Consider the following 11,114-nt stretch of genomic DNA (forward strand, 5'->3'; position numbering starts at 1 on the left):
AAGCTTTGGACTCTACTGAGTTTGGCAGAGGGTCTTAATTCATCTGAGTATCAACTCAAATGTTGAATTAGCTTTTTGATAATGGATAAAATAAATGAAGAACTTGGCCTCAGGATAGTGTGGATTGATTGGTACTTTCACATTACTTTTCAGTTACAGTCCGGGATGGACTTGGGAGTGTGGGAGTGTATCATATCTTTCCCAAACGCAGTTTTAGCATGCAAAGGCCTAAAGAATGGTAGCTGTTCAAACCTACTGATCAGTTCCTATATAGCATTTAATATATATGGCATATTATTAAGCACACATGTTTAAAATATACACTGCAAAGATCCCATAGTTATTTTATTATCATATCCTGAATGTTTTATTGTCCCTATTGTTTTCTGGCAATTAAGAATGCACTGTTTTCTGCTTATACTGGTGAAGAAGGACATCATTTTGAACTAATAATCTTGATAATTTTGATAACTCATTAAATAAAAACAGATCTTGGCAGTGGACTCTGTCTTTGGGACTGAACTGCATTTGGCACATAATCTAACTTCACCTGTGTCAAGAAATGAACACTCACATTCATTCCACATCTCTGTGAAATATGTGATCAGAAGACATATTGTACCACAATCTCTGCCAAGTAACTAGTTCAGTAGTGAGAGTGTTTGGATAAAGAAACACCCCAAAATAACATGGTGTGTGTGGGTGTGAATCCACCAGTGATGTCGTGCTTTGATGTGGAAGATAGCCCAGTCTTGGTATAAAAATCACACCAAATCGAATGCTACAGGATGAGTAGATGGTATCTCCTCCACTCTACACACTCCTACATGTGAGTATCCCATGCTACTGACTGAATAATAAATAAAGTGTTTTTGTTCTGCTGTTTTATACATGCCCTGCTTCCAAAACTGTTTATAAATCATCGTTATTGTCTTATATTGCCTTATACTTTATATTAATATATTATCGTATTGTCTTGTCTTCCCCTCAAGACTTACAAGTGTGCATCACCTACAGTACATTGTATAAGTGTACACTTGGTCCTTGGAGACAAATGTAGCTTTAATAATGCAGTTGAGATGACTTGCTTAGAGATTTGCTAAATGCTGATCAGCCAGCAGATAAAAGTAAGTTACACAATTCGTTATGATCAGAAGCATGGGTTTAAGTAATAAACCCCAATTTGAGCAGAGCACATGTAAACTTCCCTTCTGCTGATAAAGTAATTGAAGTAATAGCCATAAAGAAGGTAACCATGACAGCACAAATTCAAACAGAGCAAAATTGCATGTGGAAAGGTGCAGAAACACAGGCCTGATTTTTTATTTACTAATCTTTTTTTTATATTATCCTCCTGTTTTCTTTTTAAGTGGTGGAAGTTATTTTAAAATCCATTAACTTCTAAATTTATTAAGCAATATGGGTATAACACAATGCATGTCTCAGTATTTGTATCTGTTTAGTGCTCCAAACAATATTAAACCTGAATTAACTAAACCTGCATTTGGATTTAAACCTGAACTGGGTGTGCCCAAACCACATTTTTTTTTTTTTTTTTTTTTTTTAATTATTATATTTTATATGTGAAATTAAACACAAATTAATTATATGTGAACCCTACCGTTATGCCCCTGAAAAATACTGGAAAACCCAGAGGTAGAAATGGCTGCACTGTCATGATTATCTATTAATTCTGGCTCTGACAGTTCCATAACATCAGCTACATCACTCAAGTTCATCAAATATGAACAAACGAGTAGACTAACTTAAACTGCGACCCTGACCAGGCAGTTACTACGGTAAGAACAAATGAATGAATGCTGTAAATGAATGTTCCTGAACATCGTCTTTCTTTGTGCCCCGATCCTCAGATCTGACCACTCACATTCCCTCACATAAAGTAACAAAATACATTTGTTCAGAACACTATCTTTTCATACTGAACAAAGTATTTGTATTTAGTTCTACATATCTATATTAAGCACTGTATCTATCACATTGCCAACATTCACAATTTTCTCAATATTCAGAATACTTAAGGTCAGAATCACCACCATTTGATATATAACAAGGAAACTGTCATATATAACAAGGAAAAAAAGAAAAGAAAATATGTCAGAAGGCATAGAGAGGTGCATTCTGGTTGGATATTCATGCACTGTTCCAGATTTTTGGCAGTGAATTCTGTGAAGTTGATGTAAAACATCAAAGATGATCCAAAAATTCTCTTTTATTTGCCACTCAGTTCACTAATGTGATTCTAGGTCATACAGCTCTAACCATCCCAAAGACATTCTGACAGAAGTGTATACAGGAATATGAATATAATTAGCTACAAGCATGGGTAATTAATTGTTCAATGATAAATGTTGGAGATTGGGCATGGAATGTACTGGTATAAATATATAAAATAGAAAGAAAGAATGAAAGAAAATAAAGCACACTGAAAAACTGAAAAAGTCCCCAGTATTTTTAATTACGATAATTACTGCCATTAAAATGACATCTACAGCAGAGACCAAATGTGGAAAATCAGTGCTGGACATTTCATGATGTCATTTGCAAAGTGTGTTATGTGAAGGCCTCAATAGCTTAAAATGTCACATATAACATCAGAATTAATTATGCACCAATTTAACACTGATTAATATCTGGCCTTAAAGTCTCACAAAATGAGCCACTGTTTATACACTATATGGCCAAAAGTATGTTGACTTCCTGACCATCAGACCCATATTTGGACATTCCCCAAACTGTTGCCACAAAGTTTGAAGGACACACTCATCTAGAATGTCTTTGTATGCTGTAGCATTAAGATTTCCCTTTACAGGAACAAAGATCTAGTTCTAGCATGACAATGCCCCTGTTCAAAAAGCAAGCTTCATGACAACATGGATTGGTTTGTATGACCACGAGTGGCCTGCACAGAGCCCAGACCTCAACCCCACTGAACACCTTTAGGAAGAACTGGAATTCTACCTCTCACCTGACATCACCTTCCCTCAGAAATTATCTTGTGGATGAATGGGCACAAATCCCCATAGTGTCATGGGTATGCCAATATCTCCACTGAAATACATTAAACATCAGCCCCAGCAGGTCACATGACCATGTCATATGTCCCTGTCGCGACCGGCAGAGTGCCGGCTCACATAAGAAGGAAATCGCTCCTTCTCCAACTGCCGCACCGGCACGACGTGGGCAGCTTCCTGCCGAACATTCCGCCAGCCGGAATGACCGCCGCGGCAGGGCGGGGCTGACGCGACTCCGGCCAGCAATTGGCGGATCCAACGGGGAAGTCCCACCACTCAGGCAACGGCGGAGGAGGATAAAAGGGCGCGCTTCCGGCCGGGAAGGGGGAGAGAATATCGTAGCGTCAAGACGGACTCCGTGCGTGTTTGCAGCGATGTGCAATCTCCGATCACGACGGTAACCTCACGCCCCACGCTAATCTCTCTCTCTCTCTCCCTCTCTTCAGGAGGCACAAGCGCGGACGAGACCGCCGGATAGTGAGAGTCGCACACACGGAGGACGCCGGCCCGGGAAAACCCCCGCCCCGCCTCGGGAATCCCGCCTCCGCCACGAGTAGACTCCGCCGGCCGTCACGCCTCCACAAAACCCCGCGCTTATCCACTTATAACCCATTCACTTCACCCTAGCCACAATAAACCACCGCTTGCAACCATCCTTCTGCCTCCTGTGGGTCTGTACGCCGCCCTTCCCCAGGCTAATTCCTCACAACTGGTGGAGGATGCAGGCATAGTACAGACCCGCCTACCACACAGAAAAAAAAAAAAAAAAATTATAAATAAACCCGCGAGAGAGAGGAAAAAAAAAAAAAAGGAACCCCCCCCCCCCCCCAAAATGGACCGCACCCTGCAATACCTGCTGGAGGCCAGCCTCCAGCAGCACGCTGTGACACAGCAGCTCGCCGAGAGCCTTCAGGTCGCCATACAGACACTGATCGCCATGAGGACTGAGGCCCCCGCCGCCTCCGTGCCTCTCCCCGACGCAAGCAGTGAGATCCGCCGCCTACTACCCCCCCTCGGCCCCGAAGAGGACCTCGAGGCGTACTTCGAAGCCTTCGAGAGTATCGCCCGCCGGGACGGGTGGGACCGTGAAGATTGGCCACGCGCCCTTGGCCCACTACTCACGGGAGAGGCCCGAACAGCCTACTATGCCCTCGAGCCGGAGGAGGCCGCAGACTACCTGGCGATGAAGGAGGGAGTCCTGCCATGGTGTGGCCGAACCCCTGGCCAGGCAGCTACTGAATTCCATCGCTGGGTTTATCGACCAGGTGCCCGACCACGGTGCCAGATGAGCGCCCTCATCCGGATCACCAAACGATGGCTCCGGCCGGATCGGCATACCGCCTCGGAGGTGGCAGAGAAAGTGGCGCTCGACCGTTTCCTGAGGGCGCTACCACGGGCAGAGAGACAGGCTGTGGGGGCACACGCCACAACTACGCCCCAGGAACTCCTGACTGTCCTGGAGCGAACCTTGGCCACCCTGGAGCTCGACCCCAGGGAGCAGCAGCACCTCGATCGGCCCCTCGGTGCCCAGGGCCCCCGGTCCGACCGCCAGACCCGGCCCTGCACCTGGAGGAACCCCCAGGGGGCGCCCACTTGTGAACACCCCCGAGATGAGTCCATGCCTACAGAGCCGGAGAGGGAAGCCGCCCGGCTGCTGACAAAACCATGGCTCGCAGGCTGCGCCCTCCATCAGCAGCAACCGCCGGAGGCGCCCTCCTTGACGGTGTGGGTCGAAGGGAGACCGGTAACCGCCCTACTGGACACCGGGAGCACGGTGACCCTCGCCCAGCCCTCCATCCTGCCTGAGGGACGCCGCCCAAGCGGGACGCTCACCATGACCTGCGTCCATGGGGACACCCGGGAAGTCCCCGCAGCCGAGGTCCAGATCCGGGGCGAAGCCGGCACCTGGCCCCTTCAGGTCGGAATCATCCCCAAACTCCCCGTGCCCCTCCTCCTGGGACGAGACTGGCCCGGATTCCGGGTGGTACCGAGAGCCGAGCCCCGGAGATCACGGCGACGTGTGAAGGGGCAAGCAAGGATTGACAGGGTGGGCCCCATCGTCCGGGAGGCTGGCCTGACAACGAACCCAAAGAAATGCCACCCAGGGCTGACGGAAGCCCAGTACCTGGGATATCGCATCGGACGGGGAATGCTGAAGCCCCAACTAAAGAAGATCGAGGCTGTGAAGGACTATCCGCGTCCGACATCGAAAAACCAGGTACGTGCCTTCTTGGGATTGGCGGGCTACTACCGCAGGTTCGTGCCTAACTTTTCTGCTGTAGCCTCTCCCCTCTCAGACCTTACAAAGAAGGGCCAGCCAGACCAGGTGAGGTGGACAGCCGATGCAGAAAGGGCCTTCCAGGCCCTAAAAGGAGCCCTCACCGACACCCTCTGGGCCCACCACCGAGCGGCAGTAGGCTCGGAGCTGAGGGGGGGGTACTGTCGCGACCGGCAGAGTGCCGGCGCACATAAGAAGGAAATCGCTCCTTCTCCAACTGCCGCACCGGCACGACGTGGGCAGCTTCCTGCCGAACATTCCGCCAGCCGGAAGGACCGCCGCGGCAGGGCGGGGCTGACGCGACTCCGGCCAGCGATTGGCGGATCCAACGGGGAAGTCCCACCACTCAGGCGATGGCGGAGGAGGATAAAAGGGCGCGCTTCCGGCCGGGAAGGGGGAGAGAATATCGTAGCGTCAAGACGGACTCCGTGCGTGTTTGCAGCGATGTGCAATCTCCGATCACGACGGTAACCTCACGCCCCACGCTAATCTCTCTCTCTCTCTCCCTCTCTTCAGGAGGCACAAGCGCGGACGAGACCGCCGGATAGTGAGAGTCGCACACACTGAGGACGCCGGCCCGGGAAAACCCCCGCCCCGCCTCGGGAATCCCGCCTCCGCCACGAGTAGACTCCGCCGGCCGTCACGCCTCCACAAAACCCCGCGCTTATCCACTTATAACCCATTCACTTCACCCTAGCCACAATAAACCACCGCTTGCAACCATCCTTCTGCCTCCTGTGGGTCTGTACGCCGCCCTTCCCCGGGCTAATTCCTCACAGTCCCACTGATCACTCACACCTGTTCTGTGTTACCCCTAATAAGCATTCCTATTTAAGTTCTAGTTGCTGTAGGTTTCATTGTCAAGCTTTTGTTTTCATGGTCCTATGTAGCTGAGTACCATAGGCTTGCGCATAGTCTGTATGGTTTGTCTTGCATGTCCTGTTTGGGATTATGTTTCTTCTTTTCACTGTTTTGGTTGTTTGTTTCTTTAATACAAATCTGTACTTGTATCGTGACAGAAAGGTTGACCTAAAATGGATGCAGTAGATATGCTTCAGTGCATGTGGGCCCTCCCTGCTCCATCTTAGACATCACTACACCACTCTGTTCCACTTCAAATGTTGCTCTGCCTCCCTGTTCTGCTGAGGACATTGATCTTCCCCTTTGCTTCATGGAGTTCATCACTTCTTCTTCTTGACTCCTTGGAGAATGTCGCACCCCAAGCTGGCTTTGTGAAGAGCGTCACTTCCCCCTCTGGCTCTGCCTTAGGCTTTGCTTCCCCTGATGCGTCATGGTGTCCGGTCCTCCTAAGAAACCTGGTCAGTTTGGGGACATCTCATATAGCATTCCAGGACCCCCTCTTGAACTTGTTTTGTATGGCGGGGGCCATACATTTTTAATGGGGATTCTGTCATCGGTATGCCAAAATTGGCTCTGAACTACATTACCCAACAGCCCCAGCAAATAACATGAACATGTCACATGTCCCACAGATCAATCACAGTTGGTCTGTGTTACCCCTAATAAGCACCACTACAAGTTTTGGTTTCTGTGTGTTTCATTCTCAAGTTTTTATTGTTAAGTTCATATGTATGCAAGTTTCTGGTTTTCACTGTGTATGGTTATTTGGGGTTTTTTTGCTTCTTTTTTTTTTAACTTACTTTAATATAAATCTGCACTTGCATCCACTGCCTCAACAAAATCATGACACATAGCCACCTTACAAAATCTAGTGAAAAGCCTTCCCAAAAGAGTAGAGGCTGTTATAGCAGCAAAGGGGTGACCAAGTCCATATTAATGCCCATGATTTGGGAATGGGATGTTTAAGGACAGGTTGGGGTGTGATACTCAGTTGTCCACAAGCCTTTGGCCTTATAGTGTATCTTTGTTGCAGTTACATTTATATAAAACATTTCTAGACACTCAAAGTGATTTTACATAGGATGGGGTGGAATCTCAACCACCACTAGTGCATAGGATCCACTAATCTTATATTTCTATATTTAGTTTAACTGGAGATGTGAGGATGCAATGATATACAGTACTCTGCAACACAAGGTACATGTAAAGAAATGTTGTAAAGCAACAATGGGTTTAAAAGTAATTAAATTAAACATTTCTATATCTATAAAGAGTAAGACTGTCTGTTCATTTTCTTGACAATGTGATTACACATAAAATCACTCACATATGTATACATAAACAATATGTCCACAAAATGTCCTGTTTTCTGATAGATGTACAAATTGGCTCAACCGTATTAATGTACATAGGCTACATATCATATATGGCCATTCGATTTTTACACTTTTTTACAACAACCATATTCTCCTGAAGTATGCTTACGCTTCAAAATAAATAATATTTACCGGAAAAGTAATTTGAGAAATGATGATTCAATTATACCACATATGTATGCACTGTGTGAATGAAACTGTAAAAAGCTGCGTTTACACTAAACACATTAACATAAACATGTCATAATCATTCAGTGGGGTGGACATGCTGCATGATATAGACACAGACAAAACTTGTCCCTATCTCACACAGCCATAAAATTGCAAGGAGGTCACATAAACACATGCACACACTCACTTCAATCACCTGAAATAGGGTTACCAGAGGTCATAAATTTACACAACCTACAGAACTGTCAGGGAACATGGAGGGTCATAAAATATAGAGGGTCATAATTCAATCAGACATTTTGACAAAAAGTGTCTGTAATAACTTTCACAACCATCTTCCCGAATGGAAAAATCAGCATCTCCACACTGTTACTGTGGAAGGACTTCCACCCAGACACAATCCAATGGGTAAATGCAAACCTCTCCCGAGCCTGTGCACTCAAACCTAATGCGCACCTGGCACATCAACCCACACTGGACCTCATATGCCTTTATGACCATGTCCACCTATACAAAGCAACTGTTCCTGTCTTTGCCAAGATGCTAAAAGATGTTACCCTGAACCGGAACCTAAACACCACCCCCAGGAGAAAGAGAGCCAGGCAACACACACCTCGACTGATGAAGAACCATGTGAGACCTTCCCAAAGATCTGTCAGTGTGTGTGTGTGTCCTGCCTCCATTCTTTCCCCTCTCCCGGACTGAGCCGTTAAAAATGTGAGCGGTTGTTGTGTCCGGGTTCAGACCACTGCAGTGTATCGCAAGGCTCACCACCTCATTATACATGATTTATACTAATTATTCAAACTATTTATATTCATTAATGTTTAAGAGTAATGCAGGAATGGCACTGGATGTAAAAAGTAAAAGTACATTTTTGTGATTAAAAATTATCTTGAGTAAGAATATAAGTATGGCCAGTTAAACCTATTATTAAAAGTAACTTTTTTCAAAAAGTTACTCAAGTAAATGTAACGTGTTACTACCCACCTCTGATTATCTGTGTTTGTCAGGATGTGTAAATCATGTTGTGAATATGCTCTTTCTGTAACAATATATTTGATAAATGTTGCCACATGTTTAAATTAATGCATAAAATGTTTTAATATTTGGTTTAATTTTGATCGATTCACACAGTACAGCTACTATAACTATTGTATTTAAATTAACATGGGTAAACTGTATGTGGTAGAAGAATGCAGTTGTAATGTGGCTGTTGCATTTTGGGATAAAATAAGATATAAAAGTATATAAACTAATGAATAAAAGATAGATAATTAATATTGAGTCAAGTGAAATCTTAAAACCCAAAGACAGATGGTTTTTGACACTAGATAGTGTGGTGGTTGTGTAAGAGGACACCAGCACGAGAATAAGGAAGTTCAGACAGATGGACTTTCCTACAAAGCCTTACATCATGTCTGTTTATTCTAGTATTTTGAATTTGCTTACGTTTATGACTTCATCTCTTTGTCCTGCCCTGTTTGTGCTGTTTACCTGATCACCTGACCTCTGCCTGTTAATGATTACTGTCTTCTGCCTTATCCTTTGGACTCGTTGTCATCTCATTAAACTGCCATAGCTGCATTTGCTTCTGTCAGCACCTCCTTTAAGTGACAGAGGAAGCAAAAATGTAGGGTAAAGAAGAGATCTACAAAGATAAAGAAAGGAAGAAACTAAGAAAGAAAGAAAGAACTAAAGAAAAAATGAAAGAACAGCTATGTATTTAAACCATCTTTACTACTATTAGAAATATTAGACATATCTTTAAAATAAGTCAGCTATATGCTTAAAATCCAAATATTTCAATTGAAATCTCTGTGTGCGATGTCACATTTATGTGGTTATTGGATTTGGTGCTGAAATATGCCTTGATGAACATTTTACAGTACTGTGGACTAATAGTAAAAATATAGTATAAAACTATAGTAAATTATATAAAAAGGAGTGTGTGTGTGTGTGTGTGTGTGTGTGTGTGTGTGTGTGTGTGTGTGTATGTGTGTATACCAGAGAGAATTTCTGGTCAAAGATTTATAATCACACACACTCATTCTTTCCCCGGCCTCCATTCATGCGATTAAAGTGCTGCTGTGTGAACACATAAAAGAGTCAGACATAAGAATGCAGGTTTATATTTTTTCACTGCACTGCAAACATATTCTATTGCAATTCTTCTATGTCGGGTTGGATACCTTCAGCACCATTTTTAATGCCAAAGCAGATGAATGACGCAATGCCAAATGTTCGCCCAGCAATAACAAGAGGGCAGAAACCATGTAGAGCCTGGTAATAGGAACTTACAAACACAGGACACAGGTGGTGTGTGTGTGTGTGTGTGTGTGTGTGTGTGTGTGTGTGTGTGTGTGTGTGTGTGTGTGTGTGTGTGTGTGTGTGTGTGTGTGTGTGTATACGCACAGTCCGTGACCTCTAGCTGATCCATCTGTTATCACACATGAAATTATGTCAAAGATTTATTCCTCTCATTCTTCACTGGTCATCAGGAAGATAAACAGCATAGAGAGGAAAAGGGACACACATCAGTATGTTTATTTTGCTTTCCTAGTATATATTTGTGTTTTTGTAGATTGCGGACAACAATATGTACATATTCACACATAATATGTTACTATTTTGCCTTTTGATGATCATACTTAAGAGGAAGAAACCTTTCAGTAAAATAAGAACTAAAGTAGTGTATAAATGTTTTCATATTTTTAAAATGTTTTCAATGCACTCCATTTCATCCCAAAGATGTTTAGTGGGGTTAAGGTCAGGGCTCTGTGCAGACCACTCGAGTTCTTCCACTCCAATCTTGGCAAACCATGTCATGGCTTCGCTTTGTGAACAGGGGCATTGCCATGCTGGAACATGTTTGAGTCCCATAGCTCCAGTAAAGGAAATTGTAATGCTGCTGCATACAAAGACAACGTATACAGTTGTGTGCTTCCAACTTTGGAAGGCCCAAATATGGGTATGATTTTCTAGGTCTCCACAAACGTTTGGCCATTTATATAGTATAGTTAAATTTAAACAAACCCAGGTGCTCTGTTGGATAAAAAATATTTTCTGAACTAACAAGATTTTCTTTAATATCACATTTGCTGTGAATGATGTGTTTTTAGAAAAGTGTTTTCATATGCAGTTTTAGAAATTATACCCAATATAACTAACACTACATTAGTAACACGATCTGACACTTGCAAATTTGTAATAATTCACACAACTCAATTTGTATGAAAGGTTATAAAAATATTCGTGTTTGTTTTACTGTTTGGGTTTCTACTAAATTGTGCCTTTATTTCCTCTTGTCTCTTCACTTATTTAAGTGTCTTTTTATTTTAAAGTGTGTAATGTATCACAAAGGCTCACTATGTCATCCTATACATTGTACAATAT

Source organism: Ictalurus punctatus, chromosome 4 (assembly GCF_001660625.3).
Source record: "Ictalurus punctatus breed USDA103 chromosome 4, Coco_2.0, whole genome shotgun sequence".
In the NCBI taxonomy this organism is placed as follows: Eukaryota; Metazoa; Chordata; class Actinopteri; order Siluriformes; family Ictaluridae; genus Ictalurus; species Ictalurus punctatus.